The sequence below is a fragment of the Hyperolius riggenbachi genome, chromosome 11 (assembly GCF_040937935.1).
Source record: "Hyperolius riggenbachi isolate aHypRig1 chromosome 11, aHypRig1.pri, whole genome shotgun sequence".
NCBI lineage: Eukaryota > Metazoa > Chordata > Amphibia > Anura > Hyperoliidae > Hyperolius > Hyperolius riggenbachi.
The window spans coordinates 126,791,349-126,813,013 of NC_090656.1; the positions used below are offsets into that span (position 1 = coordinate 126,791,349).

At 45.4% G+C, this 21,665-nt stretch overlaps 1 long non-coding RNA gene across 1 annotated transcript in view; it reads right to left on the bottom strand.

Annotated features, from left to right (window-relative positions):
• The window catches only part of LOC137538716 (uncharacterized), a 793,867-nt gene that overhangs the window by 52,042 nt on the left and 720,160 nt on the right, over positions 1 to 21,665 (bottom strand). The gene's annotated exons all lie outside the window — the stretch shown is intronic.

Sequence of the window (21,665 nt, forward strand, 5' to 3'; positions counted from 1 at the left end):
GAGTCTTGATGGGCCAGATGGATGGGCCCGTGGCTGGATTGGTAAAGGGCAGAGAGCTCCAGTCCGACTCAGACGCCAGCAAGGTGGAGGTGGAGTACTGGTTTGGGCTGATATCATCAAAGATGAGCTTGTGGGGTCTTTTCAGGTTGAGGATGGAGTCAAGCTCAACTCCCAATCCTACTGCCAGTTTTTGGAAGACACCTTTTTCAAGCAGTGGTACAGGAAGAAGTCTGCATCCTTCAAGAAAAACATTATTTCCATGCAGGACAATGCTCCATCACACGCGTCCAAGTACTCCACAGCATGGCTGGCAAGAAAGGGTATAAAAGAAGAAAAACTAATGACATGGCCTCCTTGTTCACCTGATCTGAACCCCATTGAGAACCTGTGGTCCATCATAAAATGTGAGATTTACAAGGAGGGAAAACAGTACACCTCTCTGAACAGTGTCTGGGAGGCTGTGGTTGCTGCTGCACGCAATGTTGATGGTGAACAGATCAAAACACTGACAGAATCCATGGATGGCAGGCTTTTGAGTGTCCTTGCAAAGAAAGGTGGCTATATTGGTCACTGATATGTTTTTGTTTTGTTTTTGAATGTCAGAAATGTATATTTGTGAATGTTGAGATGTTATATTGGTTTCACTGGTAAAAATAAATAATTGAAATGGGTATATATTTGTTTTTTGTTAAGTTGCCTAATAATTATGCACAGTAATAGTCACCTGCACACACAGATATCCGCCTAAAATAGCTAAAACTAAAAACAAACTAAAAACAAACTAAAAACTACTTTCAAAAATATTCAGCTACAGTGCTGAAACCACAGCTGTGGTTGGTGTTGGAAGGGACTAGTGGCGCACAAGATGGCAGCGGAACTACAGCGAGGGACCACAGAGACTTAGGTTAGAAGAAGCCCCATGTAAGTAAAGATTAACTTTTATCTCAGAAATCCTTTAAGCTGCATTGTGTAGTAATTTACTGTGTCGTGGGTAAGTTCCCAAAAGTCAGTACTTCTGAAAAGCATTCCTGCTCAATCTTATGCATTTAAAACCATACCTGAACGGACATGTGACATGATGAGATAAACAGAGGCACATATTGTGCTAATACAATACAACTAATAAATTGTCTGAAGTCCCTTTCTATTTTCATATGCTGCAAGTGTTAAAAGCTGGTAGCTAAACAAGTAAGCTTAAAGGGAACCTTAACCGGCGGGGAAAAATAAATTCACTTACCTGGGGGCTTTCCCAAGCCTCCTGCAGCCATCCTGTGCCCGCGCCGGTCCTTCGGTGCCCTCCGGTCTCCCTCCGCCGCTAAGTTTCGTTTTCGGCCGACCGACAGTCGTCCTCCGGCAAAGCGTCCTCTTGTTCCGTATTCCTCGTCGTAAAGAGCCGTAAAGCGCGTCCCCATGATGCGTTTGGCGTCATGCGGACACGCTTTACGGCTCTTTACGACGGGGAATGCGGAACAAGAGGACGCTTTGCCGGAGGACGACTGGCGGTCGGCCGAAAACGAAACTTAGCGGCGGAGGGAGACCGGAGGGCACCGAAGGACCGGCGCGGGCACAGGACGGCTGCAGGAGGCTTGGGAAAGCCCCCAGGTAAGTGAATTTATTTTTCCCCGCCGGTTAAGGTTCCCTTTAACAAACAGCCTGCAAAAACAGCCCAGTGTCCTAAAAAATGAATAGAAATGAAAACTAATCTGGCTGAGGAAACACTGAGCTGAAAGTGCAAAGGGTCATTACTTCTGTTTGTTTTGCAGTTAAATTAACACAATTTTACATCAGATTTTCAAAGCTGCTGTTTATAGAGTAATACAGTCTTAAAGTGATATCAAACTCAAAGTTCCATCTCTGCTCTTAAACATTAAACACAGCATAAGAACTTTTAGGGAAAAAATGATGGATATTAAGTTACAGGAAATGTTAAAGAGACTCTCTAACAAAATTTTCAGCCTTAGTTCTTCTATCCTATAAGTTCCTATGCCTGTTCTAATGTGCTCTGGCTTACTGCAGCCTTTCCTAATTGCACTGTATCTGTAATAAATCTCATCTCCTTTCCTCTGTCGTGTCTGTCGGCTAAAGCTGGCCACTAATGATCCAATTTCTAGCGAAAAATCGTTCGAGCGATCAGAAATTCTGATCGGATTGGTTGTAAATAATCTCCATTGGTGGACACAATCGATTATGAACGAGTGAAAAAAAATGTCGCCCGAATGAATTTTCGTCGAACTAAAATTTGGATTTTCTTGGTGGTCATGATAGATAGGAAGCAAAGATTGGTTAGTTGATGGTGTAGTGAACGATTTTTCGTCCTTCTGAATTTCTGATCGCTCGAACGATTTTTCGCTAGAAATTGGACCGTTAGTGGCCAGCTTAAGGCTTGAATGTGTGGAATGTGCAGGGCTGCTTGTGATTGGATAGAAGCGATACACACCCTCTGCAGGTCCCCTGCACACTCTGTATGACTCACACACTCTGTTTATGTGAGCCTATCACAAGCTGGTTAGTTTGTTTGTAAACACTGCCTAAAACTGTTAATTACAAGCCAGGATTGCAGCAAAGAGTGGCAGAAACAGCACAGAGGGGCACAGGAGAAAATAAAGAATAGAATGGTATGTTTTTTAGTGTAAGAATATTAGAGTAGAGATTCTCTTTAATAACTCAAAAAGCCACTTCCCTCAGAAGCGAATTAATGACAGCAAAAAAACAGGTTAGCGTAATTGTTTAGTGTAATTGAGGAGGTTAAGGCTACCTTCCAACTATGCACATTGGGCTCTATTCATAAAGCATTAACCCCCTTGGCGGTATGAAAAATACCGCCAGGGGGCAGCGCATCAGTTTTTTTTAAATTTTTTTTTAAATCATGTAGCCGCTGCTCAGCGACATCCCCCCAGCCCCGCCGATCGCCTCCGGCGATAGGCGATCAGGAAATCCCGTTCAAAGAACGGGATTTCCTGGAGGGCTTCCCCCGTCGCCATGGCGACGGGGCGGAATGACGTCACCGACGTCGGGACGTCATTGGGAGACCCGATCCACCCCTCGGCGCTGCCTGGCACTGATTGGCCAGGCAGCGCTCGGGGTCTGGGGGGGGGGCGCGCGCCGCACCGGATAGCGGCGATCGGGCGCGCGGCGGCGATCAGGGTGCTGGCGCAGCTAGCAAAGTGCTAGCTGCGTCCAGCAAAAAAAAAATTAAGTAAATCGGCCCAGCAGGGCCTGAGCGGCACCCTCCGGCGGCTTACCCCGTGTCACACACGGGGTTACCGCTAAGGAGGTTAATGCTCAAAACAGCTAACTTTACCAAGCACTTAGCAAAGTGTCAATTAATAAAAGCTGTTTCCGCATGAAAAGCTGACATTCCTGAGCAGTGCGGGAAATTACCGCCTTATGTGGTGATTATCTCAACACGTCACTAAATGTCAATTCATAAAGATTAAAACAGGCGGTATTGGGACAGAGAATACCGTCTGTTTAGAAAAGGTGATAAGGATGCGGATAACAGCCAAGTTAATGGGGACAGATCTCCCAGGCAGCAGCGGCGAGGACAGAACAAAAAAGGCTTCCAGAATACCCCAGGCTGTGTTTTTTTACTCCTTGGGTACCGGTTTTCAGATATAATTTACATCAGAAAGCCTGCATGTGTAACATTTCTTGAAGTTCTTCTAAGCTGTGGCAATTAAATAGATTGTTTAGAAAGCCTAATAGACAGATTCAGGGCAAGGAGAGGCAATTTAAAAAAAAATGCACATCTAAAGGGAAATTGGGGCTGCCTCTTTTATTGTAACGCTGCCTCTGCAAGAGAAAATGTATCAACTCAGGCAGCTTCTCATGTTACCACCAGCCTAGTTCGGGAAAATACCGCACTTCTATCGCAACTGTAAACTTTTTTATGAATTAGTACACAGAAGTCTAAAATACCGAATGCAGTATTTTCCCTCCAAGATTTTTTTCCCCACACAGCCTTTTATGAATAGAGCCCATTGTGTTTACAATATAAATCACAACTCAGTTGGGCTGAAAAGTTGCATTGTGCATTAGGAGTGTGATGTGACGCGTACAGTAAAGCATATAGTACATTTATAGTATGCTGCAACTGTAAACATGTACATTGTTTGTTAAATGCACAGCATGCTGTGCATTATTCCAATGGAACCTGCCACTCCGTACCTGTGATGCGCCAATGTGAACATACCATAGAGATACTATTGCATTACGATACAATACTCTTGCGATAATTAAGCTTTAGGCTTCCTGCACACTGCATGCAATTCTGATTTTTAATCATTTTTTACATGCGATTCCGACTTTTAATCATTACTGCATGCTATGTTTTTCTGCGTTTTTCTGTTGATAGCATTAAGGGAAAATCAGAATCGGATTTTGAATAGCGGAATCACAATTGAAAATCAGATTTGCAGTGTGCAGGGATCCTTAAGTGAGAAACTTTAGCTACTCACAATGCATCACTACTGAACATGCAAATTATTTCTTTATGCCTCTGAAGCCAGGCTTACATCTAGAACCGTTAGCGCATAGCAAGCCTATAGCTTATCAAATTTACAGAGCCACATCAACCCATCTAGTGGTTCTGGGGGAACCCGAGCAATATGGATTCTCTGTTATCACATAACAATGTGATTATATTGTCTGTTGTGACAGAACACAACGAGCACAGTGTGATAACACAAACTGTCTAGGTCTCTGGCTTCTTAGTTAACCTGTATTTTTAATGACTTTCTAGAGCAAATAAAGTTCTTACATGACTAGAAGCTTGGAGCACCCAGCTGCTATTTTTATTGTGGATAATCAGTGTTGATCGTAATGGGTAATTTTGCTTTCATGAATTTTCGCATAATTTTTGCAATTAGTATTCTGCTGATTTATTTTGATTAGGCATACACTTTCACAACTTATGCAAAATTACGTTCACGGAATCCACTAACATGTGGGCATGAGCAAACACATTTTCGCATAAGTGCATTGAAGTCTATGGGCATAAGAAGGTTATAGCATCATGAAATTAAAAGTCATTGCAAAATGACGCATCATAACTTCAATTATGTGCAAAATTAATGTTGCAATTGTTTAAAGTGATGGGTCAAATGTCAACTGTGCTGGCTCAGGTGCTGCAGTTTTTCTCTGGGAATATGACATTTAAAATGTTAAATAATCTTTTTGCCTGGAGCTCCAGGTCGTATACCTTGCTAAATTATGCAAATATATTGCACTGCTGAGTTTACTCCAGGTATGTGCCAAGTATGAGCTTAAAGCGGAACTCAAACTTGTTAAAAAAAAATAAAAATAAAGAGTTTTACTTACCTGGGGCTTCTGCCAGCCGACCTGTGCCCTCGCCGTCCTGGTCCAATCCTCCATTCCCCCACCGCAGCTCACTTTTTTTCTCGTACTGGTAGCCAACCTCTAAGTCGAAAACCAAATTGGCCTGGCCACGCGTATCCTAGTACGCCTGCCTGTAGCCAGGAGCGCCCTGTGCAGGCACAGTGCGAGAAAATGTCTACTGCGCTAGTGCAGTACGTGTCCGGCTACAGGAGCGTGAACAAGGACATGTGCGGCCAGGGCCACGCAGGCACAATGCACTCGAACTGCGCAAAGTGAAAGTGACCGCAACGTGTGACCAGAGCATCGGCGAGTGGCTGTGTGGGCACAGGTCGGCTGCAGGGGGCTGGCAGAAGCCCCAGGTAAATGAAACTCGTATTTTTTTTAAAGGTTTCAGTTCCGCTTTAAAGAAGCCAAAGCTCAGGTTCAGAGACATAATCTTACAGCACCTAAGGAGAATGAAGTCTATGGATACGAATGAGGCTTCCCTCCAGTCCTCCACCACTGCCCAGGAACCATCAGCTGATTGGGGCTGTGCTCCTCTTCTGGCACCAGCGCTGCCATGTTGCAGCTACGCAAGCACAGCAACACCTGCGCAAAGAACATACTGTATAGTACACACACAATTTATATTTAAACCAGCATATGTCTCTATTAGTGGCATTCATGCCAGGGTTTGTTAAATTCCTATAAAAGCACACCTTATTGTGCCTTATGAGGTACTGATTCCGTGATCACCCAAGAAAGAAATTTGTTTTTACCTTAAAACACTGCTATAAATCATGTAAAAACAGTAGCTGGAGGAACCCAAAATGTATAAAACAATTAAATTCCATTTATGTTTTTCACAGTTATAGTCACTTATTTTGGGGAGCTAAAATCTTTGCGTAGCCCGGGGCACACAGGCGCAGTTGCCGTCAACTTACAAGTCGGCAGTAACGAAGCTTAGCCACGGCGGGCGAATGGAGGATCGTGCAGGAGCGGCGCAGAACGGGACGGCTGATGGGGGCTTGGGGAAGCCCCAGGTAAGTGAAACTGTTTGTTTACAGCGAAATTACAGTTCTGCTTTAAAAGGCATTTTATTGACAAGTTGAAAAATATCACCTAGGAGTAAACTCGGGAGGAAAAGTTAATTGCATATGGGCCTCTGAGTTAATGTTTTTCCCTAGGTGATATTTTCACATGTTGTCAATACAAATCCCTGTAAACCACCAACAAACAAAAAAATACTCAAAATAATTTTAGTAGTACTTTTTTTGCCTACTTGTTGGCACTTTTTCAATTGCAAAATGCTGAAAAGTTATTTAAAAAATATCTCCTAGTAGATAACTCACACACAATTATAATTAGCCTGTGGTCTTTAGCAAACATCAGCCTGACTCTACTTTGTTTCTCACTGATGAAGGGCTTTTTTCTTGCTTTGCATGATTTCAGTTCTGTCTGTAGGAGCCGGTTTTGAACTGTTCTTGCCGAGCACTTCATCCCAGGCCCGGTTTGCCATTGTGTTTGAACATCACTTGATGTCAGTATTTGGTTGTTGAGCGACATTAGAATGAGTTGGTTGTCGTCCATCTCAATTCCGATCAGTTTTGTCCTCTGTCAGGTTGTAGTTTTGTTGGCTCCAAAGCCTTTTGCTTGACTTTGTTCTTGTCCACTGCTGTCTTTGAAATGTTAAAGGACTTACGAGGCCAGTTTAAATAAAAAAGTTAGATACCTGCATCCGTTTGTAAAGCACGGAGGGCGCCGTCCGCGTCCTCCATGCCGTTTCGCCGGGTCCCCGCTGCTCAGTAGCCCCCCGAACTGCCCCCACCCGCACTGCCCGGGTCGGGCTCTCCAGCCTGCAGAAAGATGGCCGCCGGAGCTGGGCAGTCCACATAGCCGCTGTTTCCTGTAGCGTGGATTGGGGGGTTGGCCTTAGAGCTGCGCAGCCACACTCGTGGCTATGCAGACTGCGCAGCCGCGGCCAGCGCCAGCAGACATCTTTCTGCAGGCTGGAGAGCCTGACCCGGGCAGTGCGGTTGGGGGCGGTTCGGGGGCCTACTGAGCGGCGGGGACCCGGCGAAACAGCATGGAGGGCGCGGACGGCGTCCTCCGTGCCTTACAAATGGATGCAGGTATCTAACTTTTTTTTTTTTTTTTTAAACCGGCCTCGTAAGTCCTTTAAAGATAGAACAAACTGATGCTCACTGTGTTCTCAATCCAGAAAAGCCAAGATTGTACGATTCTTTTCCTCACTCAAAACCTTTCTTTAACCTGATTTTGCATAGTCCATGGATATTTTTAAAATTTCCAATTACCCTAGGTATACTCTTAGCAGTGTTTTGTCATCTAGCTGGTCACATTGCAAGAGGAGAGTGTTGATTACAGCAGTGGTTTTTATACTTTTTCTCATTAAACAAGATTTAATTAAGGTCAGGGGCGTAACTAGAAATCACTGGGCCCCCCTGCGAATATTTGGATGGGGCCCCCCCCCATAGGTGCCAAATAATCGTAATGGGGCAGCGTTTCACTGTAAATTAATTGTAAAGTGGGCAGCATTTTACCAGACAATCGTAATGTGGGCCAGAAAATCGTAATGTGGGCAGAGTTCACCAGAAAATCGTAATGTGGGCCTTTAGAAAATCATAATGTGGGCAGAGTTCACCAGAAAATCGTAATGTGGGCACCAGTCACCAGAAAATTGTAACGTGGACAGCATTCACCAGACAATCGTAATGTGGGCAGCGTTCACCAGAAAATCATAATGTGGGCAGAGTTCACCAGAAAATCATAATGTGGGCAGAGTTCACCAGAAAATCGTAATGTGGGCACCAGTCACCAGAAAATCGTAACGTGAGCAGCAGTCACCAGAAAATTGTAACGTGGACAGCATTCACCAGACAATTGTAATGTGGGCAGCGTTCACCAGAATATCGTAATGTGGGACAGAAAATCGTAATGTGGGCAGAGTTCACCAGAAAATCGCAATGTGGGCAGCAGTCACCAGAAAATCGCCATGTGGGCAGCAGTCACCAGAAAATCGCCATGTGGGCAGCAGTCACCAGAAAATCGCAATGTGGGCATCAGTCACCAGAAAATCCTAATGTGGGCAGCAGTCACCAGAATATCGTAATGTGGGCAGCAGTCACCAGAAAATCCTAATGTGGGCAGCAGTCACCAGAATATCATAATGTGGGCAGCACACACCAGAAAATCCTAATGTGGGCAGCAGTCACCAGAAAATCCTTATGTGGGCAGCAGTCACCAGAAAATCGCAATGTGGGCAGCAGTCACCAGAAAATCGCAATGTGGGCAACAGTCACCAGAAAATCGCAATGTGGGCAGCAGTCACCAGAAAATCCTAATGTGGGCAGCAGACACCTGAAAATCGTAATGTGGGCAGCAGACACCTGAAAATCGTAATGTGGGCAGCAGACACCTGAAAATCGTAATGTGGGCAGCAGACACCTGAAAATCGTAATGTGGGCAGCAGACACCTGAAAATCGCAATGTAGGCAGCTGTCACCAGAAAATCCTAATGTGGGCAGCAGACACCAGAAAATCATAAAGTGGGCAGCAGACACCTGAAAATCGTAATGTGGGCAGCAGACACCTGAAAATCGTAATGTGGGCAGCAGACACCTGAAAATCGTAATGTGGGCAGCAGACACCTGAAAATCGTAATGTGGGCAGCAGACACCTGAAAATCGTAATGTGGGCAGCAGACACCAGAAAATCGCAATATGGGCAGCAGACACCTGAAAATCGTAATGTGGGCAGCAGACACCTGAAAATCATAATGTGGGCAGCAGTGACCAGAAAATCGTAATGTGGGCAGCAGACACCTGAAAATCCCCCTGCAGTGACGTCAGCGGCGGCGGGATACATACCTTCTTCCTTGCGTTCCATCGCCGCCTTCTCGCTCTAGCGGCTGACGTCACTTCCGCTTCCGGAAGTGACGTCAGCCGCTAGAGCGAGAAGGCGGCGATGGAACGCAAGGAAGAAGGTATGTATCCCGCCGCCGCTGCTGCCCACTGCCCACACACATTCACTAGCTGGAGGGGGGCGCAGAGGGGAGAGCCCCGAGGTGAGGGAGAGGGGGGAACTTCCCCTCTCCCCGCCGACTGTGGGCAAGGCTTTCCCCTCATGCTGCCACCCCTCCAGCCCCCAAAAAACGGCCCCGAGCGGGCCCCAGGGGGGGGCCGGGCCCCCCGCGGGCGCAGGCGCTGCAGGGCCTATTGCTACGCCCCTGATTAAGGTGATCACATAATCAGTACCTTATAAAGCAGAATGCTGTGTGCTTAAAGGGGCACTATGGTGAAAAATTGAGTTTTTTAGGCAGTGGCATATGCATAGGTGTATGTACAACATAGTAGTTTACATCTAGTGAGGTTTAGTAATTATTTTTTTTTCATTGACATCAGCATGGTGCACTTTTATAGCCACGTCGGCAGATGTACCTTTTTGACGCCACTCAGCCTAATCCATGTAGTTGCAGGAGGCATCTTTCCTTCTTGTAGTAACTGCCGTTTTAGTTTCCCCCTCTGTGCAGCACTGGAAGGTTTGGGCCATATTTCAACTGCACAATCGTGCAGTTACACTGATCCCCCATGTGCCGTAAAGAGCAGCAACTTATCTGCTGCGCGGCGAAGGACGCACCCTCCCTCTTTGCTGGGACGCAACTGCCGAGTGAGGTGGACTGTGGTGGAACGCAGCATCAGTGATGACGCTGCCCCGCAAGGACCCCTGTTGCGACGCTGGCACTGAAACGGACGCCTAATGTTGTCCGTTTCTATGGCTACCATACTCTGCTTAGTGAAGTCCGTAGAGCAGACGGATTGATTGCGCAGACACAAGCACTGTAGCTGTGTTCTGCTATTCATTCCGGAATTGTGTTTTTTAACTCAATGCTTTTGGTGTTGCTTGTTTTCTAAAGTAAATTGCAGGTAGTTATTATTTTTTTAAATTTGTTATGATACCTAGAAAATTAAATTTATGGATGTGTATGTATAGCTACACACACACATATATATATATATATATATATATATATATATATATATATATATATATATGTATATGTATGTGTACATATATGTATGTATGTATATATATATATATATATATATATATATATATATATATATACATATACACATAGTCATATACCTCAGTCACACCCCCAGTCACCTCAGTCACACCCCCGGACCAGAAAACAGGTCTGGGGGAGGGGTGGGTCTGCTCCTCTCCCCGTCCTGCACTTTCCGTGTCCTCACGCCACCCCCTTCTTTAAACTTTACATCCTTTGAGACACATGTTATCCGCCTCTACCATCCCCTTCCAGCAGTCATCGCAGTCCTTTACCGCCCCCCCATCCACCTCCATTAAAAACAATTCCTGGACAACCTGGCCTCTTGGCTCCCACACATCCTCTCCTCTGACCTCCCCACAAACATACTTGGGGACTTCAACATCCCCATGGACAGTCCTTACTCCCCTGAAGCCTCTCAACTGCTCTCCCTCACTACTTCCCTCGGCCTCTCCCAACACACCAATTCCCCCACCCACCGCGCTGGCCACACTCTCGACCTGATTCTCTCAAAATCCGCCACCCTCCCCAACCTGGACATCACACCCTTCCCCCTCTCTGACCATCACCTTATCACTTTCTCCATCTCCCCATCATCCTCCCCCAACCCTCCTCCACCCTCAGGTCGTTGGCAGAGAGATTTGCATAACCTAGACCCAACTGCACTAGCCAACCCCCTCCACTCCCTCACATCCACCCTCCCAAACGTTACCTGCCCAAACCAAGCCGTGTCCAAATACAACCAGGCCCTTTCAGAAGCCCTAGACATTGCTGCACCCCCCACATTCCGTCCCAGCCATCCCATCAACCCCCAGCCTTGGCACAATGCACACACTCGCAACCTCCAAAAACAGACACGCACCTACGAACGCAAATGGAGGAAATCCCGCAGCAACTCCGATTTCTTGGCGTACTAGGCCAACCTGCAGCTGTTCTATATTAACATTAACTGATGCTAAACAAAAATACTTTGCTGCCTTGATCGGATCCCAAGCCTCCAACCCTCGGCGCCTCTTCGCCACCTTCAACTCCCTCCTTAACCCCACCACTCCTCCCCCCACCTCCGCCCTCTCAGCCACTTATCTGTCCACCCACTTTACCGACAAAATAGCCAGCATCCGACGGGAAATCGCATGCCTCCACTCCACCACCTCTTCCTCCCCCACCAATACCTATTCCCCACCCCACCCACCACTCACTGCCTTTACTCCTATCACAGAGGACCAAGTCAGCCGTCTCCTAGCCACTTCTCCTGCCACCTCCAGCCCCCTAGACCCTGTGCCATCCAAATGCCTCCGTCCTCACTTCCCTGTTCTGGCTCCTGTCCTCACCACTCTGTTTAACCTCTCCCTCTCCACGGGTACCTTCCCCTCTGACTTCAAACAGGCCACTGTACTTTCCCTACTTAAAAAACCCTCACTAGACCCCTCACTTCCATCCAGCTACCGTCCCATCTCCTTACTCCCTTTTGCATCTAAACTCCTAGAGCGTTTAGTCCACCAACGCATGACCCATTACCTTGACTCCAACTCCCTGTTTGATCCCCTACAATCAGGATTTCGGCCAGGCCACTCCACCGAGACTGCCCTCACCAAGGTCGTCAATGACCTCACGCTTGCCAAGGCTGAAGGAAAATACACTATCCTTCTCCTCCTAGACCTCTCATCAGCATTCGACACTGTTGATCACTCCCTGCTACTCCAGTCCCTGCAATCTGTGGGTATCCAAGACCGTGCCCTAGCATGGTTTTCCTCCTACCTCTCAAATCGCTCCTTCAAGACCTCCTTCAATGGTTCCTCCTCAACCTCCTTCCCACTTTCAGTTGGGGTCCCCCAAGGCTCTGTTTTTGGTCCCCTGCTGTTCTCCATTTACACCGCCTCCATCGGAAAACTCATCTCCTTTCTGGGTTTCAACTATCACCTATATGCAGATGACACCCAGATTTACCTCCATACCACTGACCTCTCCACCACCACCATGGAGAAGGTATCCTCTGGTCTCTCAGCTATTTCATCGTGGATGTCTGCCAGGTTCCTAAAATTAAACCTGGATAAGACTGAACTCCTAATCTTCCTGCCCCATGCTGCTTCACCCCCCACTGACCTCTATGTCACTGTCAATGGCACAATCATTCATCCAACCACACAAGCCCGCTGCCTGGGTGTCACCCTAGACTCGGCCCTCTCCTTCACCTCCCACATCCAAACCGTAGCTAGAGCCTGCTATTTCCACTTACGCAACATCTCCAAGATCCGGCCTTTCCTGACCCCAGACACTACCAAACTCCTTGTCCATGCCCTCATCATCTCCCGCCTGGACTACTGCAACTCCCTCTTGTCAGGCCTTCCTCAAAACCACATCGCCCCCCTAAAATCCATCATGAACGCAGCAGCCAGACTCATCTACTCCTCCCACCGCTCTGTCTCCACAACTCCCCTACGCAAATCCCTTCATTGGCTTCCAATTCACTTCAGAATCAGCTTCAAGATCCTATGTTTGGCATACAAATCCTTACACAAGTCCTGCCCAACCTACATCTCTGACCTGGTCAGCAGATATACACCTGGCCGCCCACTTCGCTCCTCCAACGACCTCCTCTTAACCACCCCACGTATCTCGCACTCCCATGCCAGACTGCAGGACTTCACTAGAGCTGCCCCTATCCTGTGGAACTCTCTCCCGCTGCCCATTAGGCTCGCTCCCACCTTCAACACCTTCAAAAAAGCACTCAAAACTCACTTCTTCAAGGAGGCCTACATCAACTCAACACTACCCTAATCCTTTCTGCCAATAACTTCTTGATGCACCCCCTCCTTTTGTGTCACCAGCCCCTCCCTCTAGATTGTAAGCCTTTGGCAGGGCCCTCTTCCCTTGTGTATCATACTTGACTGTGTGCACTTTACCCAGAATTTGGAACTGGTAATTTTTTACCACTACCATTCCAGTTTATGATCTGGCATTGTGCTATTATCTGCATTGTGTCGCGTATCTTATTGCTATTACCTGTATTGTTGTATCTATGGTCTGTTACCTGTATTGTTCTGTCAACCCTGTTATCATTGTCTGTAATCCTATTTATTGTACAGCGCTGCGTAATATGTTGGTGCTATATAAATCTAATAAATAATAATATATATATATATATATATATATATATATATATATATATATATATATATACCCAATTATATATATATATATATAAATATATGTAGCTATACATACACATCCATAAATTTAATTTTCTAGGTATCATAACAAATTTAAAAAAATAATAACTACCTGCAATTTACTTTAGAAAACAAGCAACACCAAAAGCATTGAGTTAAAAAACACAATTCCGGAATGAATAGCAGAACACAGCTACAGTGCTTGTGTCTGCGCAATCAATCCGCCTGCTCTACGGACTTCACTAAGCAGAGTATGGTAGCCATACTCATTAGGTGTCCGTTTCAGTGCCAGGGTCGCAACAGGGGTCCTTGCGGGGCAGCGTCATCACTGATGCTGCGTTCCACCACAGTCCACCTCACTCGGCAGTTGCGTCCCAGCAAAGAGGGAGGGTGCGTCCTTCGCCGCGCAGCAGATAAGTTGCTGCTCTTTACGGCACATGGGGGATCAGTGTAACTGCACGATTGTGCAGTTGAAATATGGCCCAAACCTTCCAGCGCTGCACAGAGGGGGAAACTAAAACGGCAGTTACTACAAGAAGGAAAGATGCCTCCTGCAACTACATGGATTAGGCTGAGTGGCGTCAGAAAGGTACATCTGCCGACGTGGCTATAAAAGTGCACCATGCTGATGTCAATGAAAAAAAAAAAATTACTAAACCTCACTAGATGTAAACTACTATGTTGTACATACACCTATGCATATGCCACTGCCTAAAAAACTCAATTTTTCACCATAGTGCCCCTTTAAGTAGGAATTTAACATACTAGCAGGAAATGCTTGAAAATCTCATAAAGATGCCTATTTAAAAAAAAAAATAAATGCAAGAGTCTCTTATTTTTTCAGAGTTTTCAAAAAAAGATACACAGCTAAAAACAGCTCTAACTGTACAGTACTTTACTGCAAAACAAGAACAATCATTTTCTACTAGATAGTAATCCTGTGCTAAATGCAAAAACACAAGCACACAAGGTAAGAGTCAATATTTCTCTTCTTGTGCTATACTGATAAAGAGTCATTGAAAATTAAATGTAGCTTTATAGGTATTAGCAAGAGTATTACATATGTTATGTATATAACATACAAAGAACTAGCATAAAATAATATGTGAGTAAAGTAATATGAAAACCTTCTTCCAACATGTGACTGCACTTGTCTATGCACTGGAGCCCACAAGATGAATCATGCAGGCTTTTGCCTGCACTTGCACTTACTGCAAATGTATGCAGGGCCGGTGCTTCAATGAAGGCAAAGGGGGCAATTGCCCCAGGGCCCCAGAGGCAAGAGGTGCCCCCAAGCATCTCACCTTTAAAAATTAAATGAGGCTGCAATGGCTGCAGCGTACAGTGGCGTGGGCTGTGGGGTGTTGTAACTGCGGTTGGTGTGTGCTTGTAAGCGGCATTCAGGGAGGGTTGCAGGCACATACATTACCTGTTTGCGCCATGTCACAGCCCAGTTTCCTTCTGCCTTCCTTGTGGTGGGACGCAGCACGGCTAGCCGCAGCGGCGCTCTCCCCGATGTGACGCAGGCATGTGACGTCATGACAGTACGTCCATGCCTGTGAGGAGGAAGAGGTGCCCTGCTATCACCAGTGCCCGCAAGTGTACTGTACACACAGGCTGAACGGGGATCATGACTGCATGTATCTGGTAAGGCAGATGTCATGTCATGTCAGCCAAGTATGAATCCAGGCTAGCACACCATTCAAGTTGCAATAGTCTTGTTTATTGCTACATCAGCACATAAAAGTGACAATTGTTTCAGCACCAACGGCGGGTCCCCTTCATCAAACAGTGCAGACAAATGAAATGTCATGTCAGATCCGATTAAGAAAATGCTTAAAAAGATGGAGTCTATCTGGGGATGAAGTCTGGATAAACTAGACTTTGTTGAAAGGTGGCTTGCACTGTGTGAGGTTGTTTTGGTGTGTGGACCTGCCACAATTGAACCTATTATTGTTTTTATTGATGACAATACTGTCTTATTATTGATATCGCACCCGATTCGAAGGACAGCGAATCATGTGTGTATCAATAAAATGACATGAGAGTACTGTCATGAAATAAAGCAATAATAGATAGTGACAGGTCCACACACCAAAACAACCTTACACATTGCAAACCCCTACCTTTCAACAAGTCTAATTTGTCCAGACTCCTATTATGCCAGGTGATATTGGCCAGTACCTGAACCAAGCAGAACATATGGCAATGGAAGGGGAAGGGGGGGGGGCTTGCATGTGTGAGGTTGTTTTGGTGTGTGGGCCTGCCACAACATATTATTGCTATTATGGATATCCTACGAATGGTGGGCGATATCAATGAAAAGACAGTACTGTCATCAATAAAAGCAATAATAGGTTCAGTTGTGGCAGGCCCATTACTGAAAAACAATCTCACACATGCAATCTCTACACCTCCCCTTTTTTTTGGGGGGGGGGGGGGAGGGCTGTAACACCTGACAGGGAGTCACTGCAGGGGGGGGGGGGGGACTTTGCTGGGGAGTATAGGGCCCCCAAGTTACCTTTGTCCCAGGGCCCCCATGCCGCTTAAACCGGCTCTAAATGTATAAGGACAGGACCTAAGGTGACTCGAAGACATGATATTTTAATTACTATCTTCAGTTCAGCTAATGCAGTGCTGGGCAAACTTTAAGAGCCCTGGGCCGCATGCTGCAGACCACGGGCTGCATTCCCATTCCTCAAATTCCACCCCCCCCCCCCCCCCCGCAGGGTTGCAAGCAAGCAGCGGAAGACGTCCTGATGTCACATCATGTGACCTGTTGCCATGGAGATGCAAAACAGGAATCAGTGATCGAGGTGAGTTTTAAATCTCCCGCCGCAAACTCGCAACTCTGCTGGAAGGCAGGAGGGGGGGGGGGGGGGGCTAGGAGAAGAATCAGGCCCCCAGTTGTCAGGCCGGAGTAACAGCGCACGTGGGACAGATACGGCCCATGGGCCGTAGTCTGCCCAGAGCTGAGATAATGCCACCTTACTGTTATCTTTGTTTAATTTCTGGACTTCAGATCTGCTTTAAAGGACACCTAAAGTGAATGTGATATGGAAGCAGCCATATTTATTTCATTCTGAGTGACAAAAAACAAAATCTCACTAAAAGTTTCTCTGCACAAGAGTTTCTTTCATAAATTGCCCACAACACATAGGTCATATTGTTTATTATTGTTATTTCTTTATATAGCACTGACAAATGTTAAAGTGCACCTAAACTGAGAGGGATATGGATGTTTCCTTTTAAACAATACCAGTTGCCCGGCAGTCCTGCTGATCTCTTTAGCTGTAGTAGTGGCTGAATCACACACCTGTAACAAGTATACAGCTAATCCAGTCTGACTTCAGTCAGAGAGTCAGAGCACCCGATCTGCATGCTTGTTGAGGGGCTGTGGCTAAAAGTATTAGAGACACAGGATCAGCAGTAGAGTCAGGCAACTGGTATTATTTAAAAGGAAAAATCCATATCCTTTTCAGTTTAGATTCACTTTAACCTCCCTGGCGTTCTATTAAAGATCGCCAGGGGGCAGCGCAGCTCTTTTTTTTAATTTTTATATTTTTTTCAATCATGTAGCTAGCCTAGCGCCAGCTACATGATGCCCCCCTCCCTACCGCATCCCTCCCACCCCTCCGATCGCCGCCGGCGCTGTAAGCCATAAGGAAATGCCGTTCTGAATCAGGATTTCCTTTAGGGCTTCCCCCGTCGCCATGGCGACGCACGTCGTGACGTCATCGACATCGTGACGTCACAGGGAGACCCGATCCACCCCTCAGCGCTGCCTGGCACCGATTGGCCAGGCAGCGCACGGGGTCTCGCCTGGGGGGGCCCTGCATCGCGGCGGGGGGGGCGGCGGATCGGCGGCGATCAGGTGAGACATTCAGCAAGCAAAGTGCTTGCTGCGTGTTTAAAAAAAAATTATTCAAATCGGCCCAGCGGGGCCTGAGCGGCGACCTCCGGCGGTAATGGATGTATTAAGTTGTCCATACCGCTAAGGAGGTTAAGCAAGGAACAATTCTACCATTTCTGAATGTCCTTGGTGAGGTTTACACTCTAGTGCAGGGCTTCCCAACCCTGCCCCCCAAGTACCGTCAACAGTGCATGTTTTGTGGCAATCCACAGAGGTAGTTAATCAGCTCTGCTGAGAAACTAATTACCTCACCTGTGCATGTTTGTGGTTTTCTGCAAAACATGTACTGTTGGTGGGCCTTGAGGACAGGGTTGGGAAGTCCTGTTGTAGTGTCCCCTACAATGTTCTAGGTGGTAAGCAAATAATCCAGATTGTGTGAGCAAACAGTGGCATCTAGAGGAAACCCACAGAAACACTTGGGAGAACATACAAACGCCATGTAGATCCAAGCTTGCACCTGAAACTCTCCTGTTGTAAAGCACTTATTCGTTGTGTCTTTCATTAATACTCAAAGTGTACCCAAGCTGAAGCTCTGGTACAAAATCACATACTTATCCAAAAAGAGGGAAGCCTCTGAATCCTATAGAGGCTTTCTACAGCGTCTTCTGATCCCCTCCAAAGATTACTGACAAGGGCTCTTCTTCAAGCACGAGTGTGGCCATAGTGCGCTTGCATAAGTATGGCCACGTCAGTGCAGTAAGCTGGGGCTCCGTGCTACTGCTCAGGCATGGCCGCACTCATGCCAGCAGAGCAGTGTGGCCCCAATCAGCTGGAGTGTCCCGGGAGGCTGTGGAGGACCAGAGTACAGCGTGGAACGCCACTGCAAAGTCCAGAGGCTACCCTATTCTTAGGTAAGTATATTTTTCTTTTTAAGACCTGCATAATGTGAGTTTCTCTTACTGTACAGCATTTAAATAGATTGCCTAGGAAGGAATAATGTAACGTTTTTGGCAAATGTTGATATGAACAATCAAATTTGCGTCCGCCTGTTAAGCTTTTAGTATTTGCAGGTCGATGTTTAGATGTGTAGGCAAAAACTAACAAAGAACATTTTATCCAATTGTATCTATAGAAATATCAGATGTTTGCTTAATCTTTTGTACAAGAGTATTACAATGGTTCCGTTTATATTTCTGTAACATAAATTATCCACGGCTTCAGTAACTGCAAGTTTCACACATGCTGTAGACTCCTTTCCATAGGTCTACAACATGGTCTCAACTGACCCTTTAAAGGGGAACTGAAGCAAGAGGTATATGGAGGCTGCCATATTTATTTCCTTTTAATCAATACCAGTTGCCTGGCAGCCCTGCTGGTCTATTTCTCTGCAGTAGTATCTGAATAACACCAGAAACAAGCATGCAGCTACTCTTGTCAGATCTGACTTTAAAGTCTGAAACACCTGATCTGCTGCATGCTTGTTCAGTGGCTATGGCTAATAGTATTAGAGGCAGAGGATCAGCAGGACTGCCAGGCAACTGGTATTGCTTAAAAGGAAATAAATATGGCAGCCTCCGTATACCTCTTACTTCAGTTCCCCTTGAAGGACTAGTTCAGTCAGATATTATCAGGCAGGAGTTTTTTTGTTAATATTCTGCAAGCAGACAAATGCCTGTGTGTGAAATCCCTGTATACTTTGATGGGGCAGTACACATATGTATTTAATAGGTATTCAGAGGGGGTGTTTGCCGGACATAGCAAAAATGCTGATCAAGTTTTCATGGCATCTGACTATAAGATGTCTTCTTATAATAAAAGTTATTTGCAATGACAAAACTTTTCTTGAATCAGAAGAAACTTCAATGATGCATCAATTCTGCTCAGTAAGTAAATTTACAAACTATTATTTGATGCCCCTCAAAAGCAAACACACATTCAAAACTGCCTGTGCACAGTGTGCCACATCATACTCATTTAACAGCACCGTTCTAATCCAACTTGCAAACAGCTGTTTCTAACTACATTGGCCTTCATCAGGGCAGCAGGGGAGTTTTTAGGTTCCTTTTCCTCCCTTACAAAATCACCATGACATAACTTTGTACTTGATATAACATCTGAAATAATTAGTTAGTGAAATGTCCCTCTGAACCTTGCCTTTCAAGCAATTCTGCAAAATAGTGAAGTGCGAATAATTATTAAAATACAGAAATACCTCAAGCTAGGTACACGCTGTACTAACAAATCTTTGTGTACAAGTGCTTCCCAATTAACTAACATCATCTGCAGTCAAAGTGAATCACAGCAATTCGTGTTCATGCTGTAATGACACTTGTTTACAACACTGTACAGACTGCAAAGTATGAGACTCTGTTTATTCCAAGATCAGGTGGGGAAGCCACGCATGTAAACACTGCTTGTTTGTGATTTAACCATACTTCACACATGGACTCACATGTAGTATAATAATCTAAACAGATCTGCTAAAATGGGTTATTTGCTAAACACAGTCTTTACTGAGAACGGTATCTGTGAACATTGAGTTGATTTGTTATTTCTGTCTGAGGCGCTTTGTATAGACCTGGACAGCATTGGCTGTGTACTCCTGTCTCACTGCCTGAGGAAGCGGGGTCACACCCGTGAAACGTGTTGCAAATCGTGGAGTGTATGAATAAAAACTTTTTGTTTTACGTTAACACATGTTCTTTGTCTTGTTCTTTGGAGATGGTAAGAGTCCACCTCCGCCACCTCCATGTTTTAAACTTTTTATATATTTTTACCCTGTTGGCGCCTCTGTTCACCCTTAACTGATACCAGTCCACCCTTGGTGGAAGGGTGGAAATCTTCAATTTTCTTCCCATCTACAGAGAGCGACTTCTTAATTCTGAGTGGAGACAGACTTGTTCTCCCCACCTGCCCTTGCAGTGGTTGCCTATGAGGTAACCCTGGTTTGTGAGTATACTTACCTTCTATTCTCTCCTTCTATCCAATACATACTACACTATATTGGGCTCTCAGTATCCCTGTGTTTTTTCATTTTTTATCGGTTAATATTGTTGGGTTGTCAAACAATTGTATAATGACTGGTCTTGGTTTCATTTCCAATTATTTGTATCTAACGTGTGTGAGGCTTATGAATGTCAGGTGGTGAGATGCATGCCCGTCCTTAGTCTCTCTGTGTTCCTCTAGGTGACAAGGCTAATGCCCAATAGTTGCCATCTTCCCAGGATTGATGCTCATTAACTACTTCAGGTTTCTGGAAGTTAATTTAGCCTAATGCCAAAGAGTCCGCACGTGCCTGTGCACGCACCTGCTTAAAGGGATCCAAATAGCTTTTTTCCTGCAGTTTGACCTGGTTTCTAACAGCTGTTGGAGCTGCCACCCCCTCTCCCCAATCTGTCCTTATTGATCCATTGTAAGGTGTGAATGTAATTAAGTGTGACTTCTGTAAACTGTTTGAAGTACAGTATCCTATCTCCCCTCCTTCCCTGCTGATGAAAGCTTTTGTTTGCTTATTGCTACTGCAGTCCTTCTCTGCCTGCTCTTTCTGTGGACCTCAGGCCAAGGAAGTAGGGCAATAAAAGTCTTTAACAAACATGTAAATGTGAAAAGTAGAGGTAAAATTGTTTTTTTTTTGTAGTAAGCCACACTTTTAGAATATAATTCTAATGTGCTATTGAGATGCTGCTTGGCGACAAAACCTTAGTTATAGAAGCACCTGCATAGCTTATCGATGGTTATTGCCACTCAGTCTTTCCATTAATGATTGGAAATCCAGAGTGAGAAGCATGCTGCCCTTTAAATGTTTGGTCTACAAACATAGAGGTTGTCCTCAGTCATAAGTTCTCCCTTGTTTGGGATAGATGGGTAAATAACCAACATATGTAGTGAAAAGTCCTTTGGTTGTCGAATTTATCACTTGTATGCACATTCCTCTTTTGTGTCTTTATGATATTTTTATTTGCATTTGTCCTGTACATTTTAACTGCATTTTGGAAAGATGGGTTTAACAGTTTATTTTCCTTTTACTGTGATGTGATACTGTACTATTCAAAAAACACCTTTTCATGAAAAAAATAAAAAATAAAAAGAATGAATGATCGGGCATGTCAATCATTATCCCTAAACCTGTATGTCTGTAGTGATCAGATCCAATTGCTAGGGGGACAATTCAGGGGCTCGGATGCTGTATGCATCGCTAGGCAATGGTAGAGTATTTGTACAGCATTGGGTCTCTGATCTG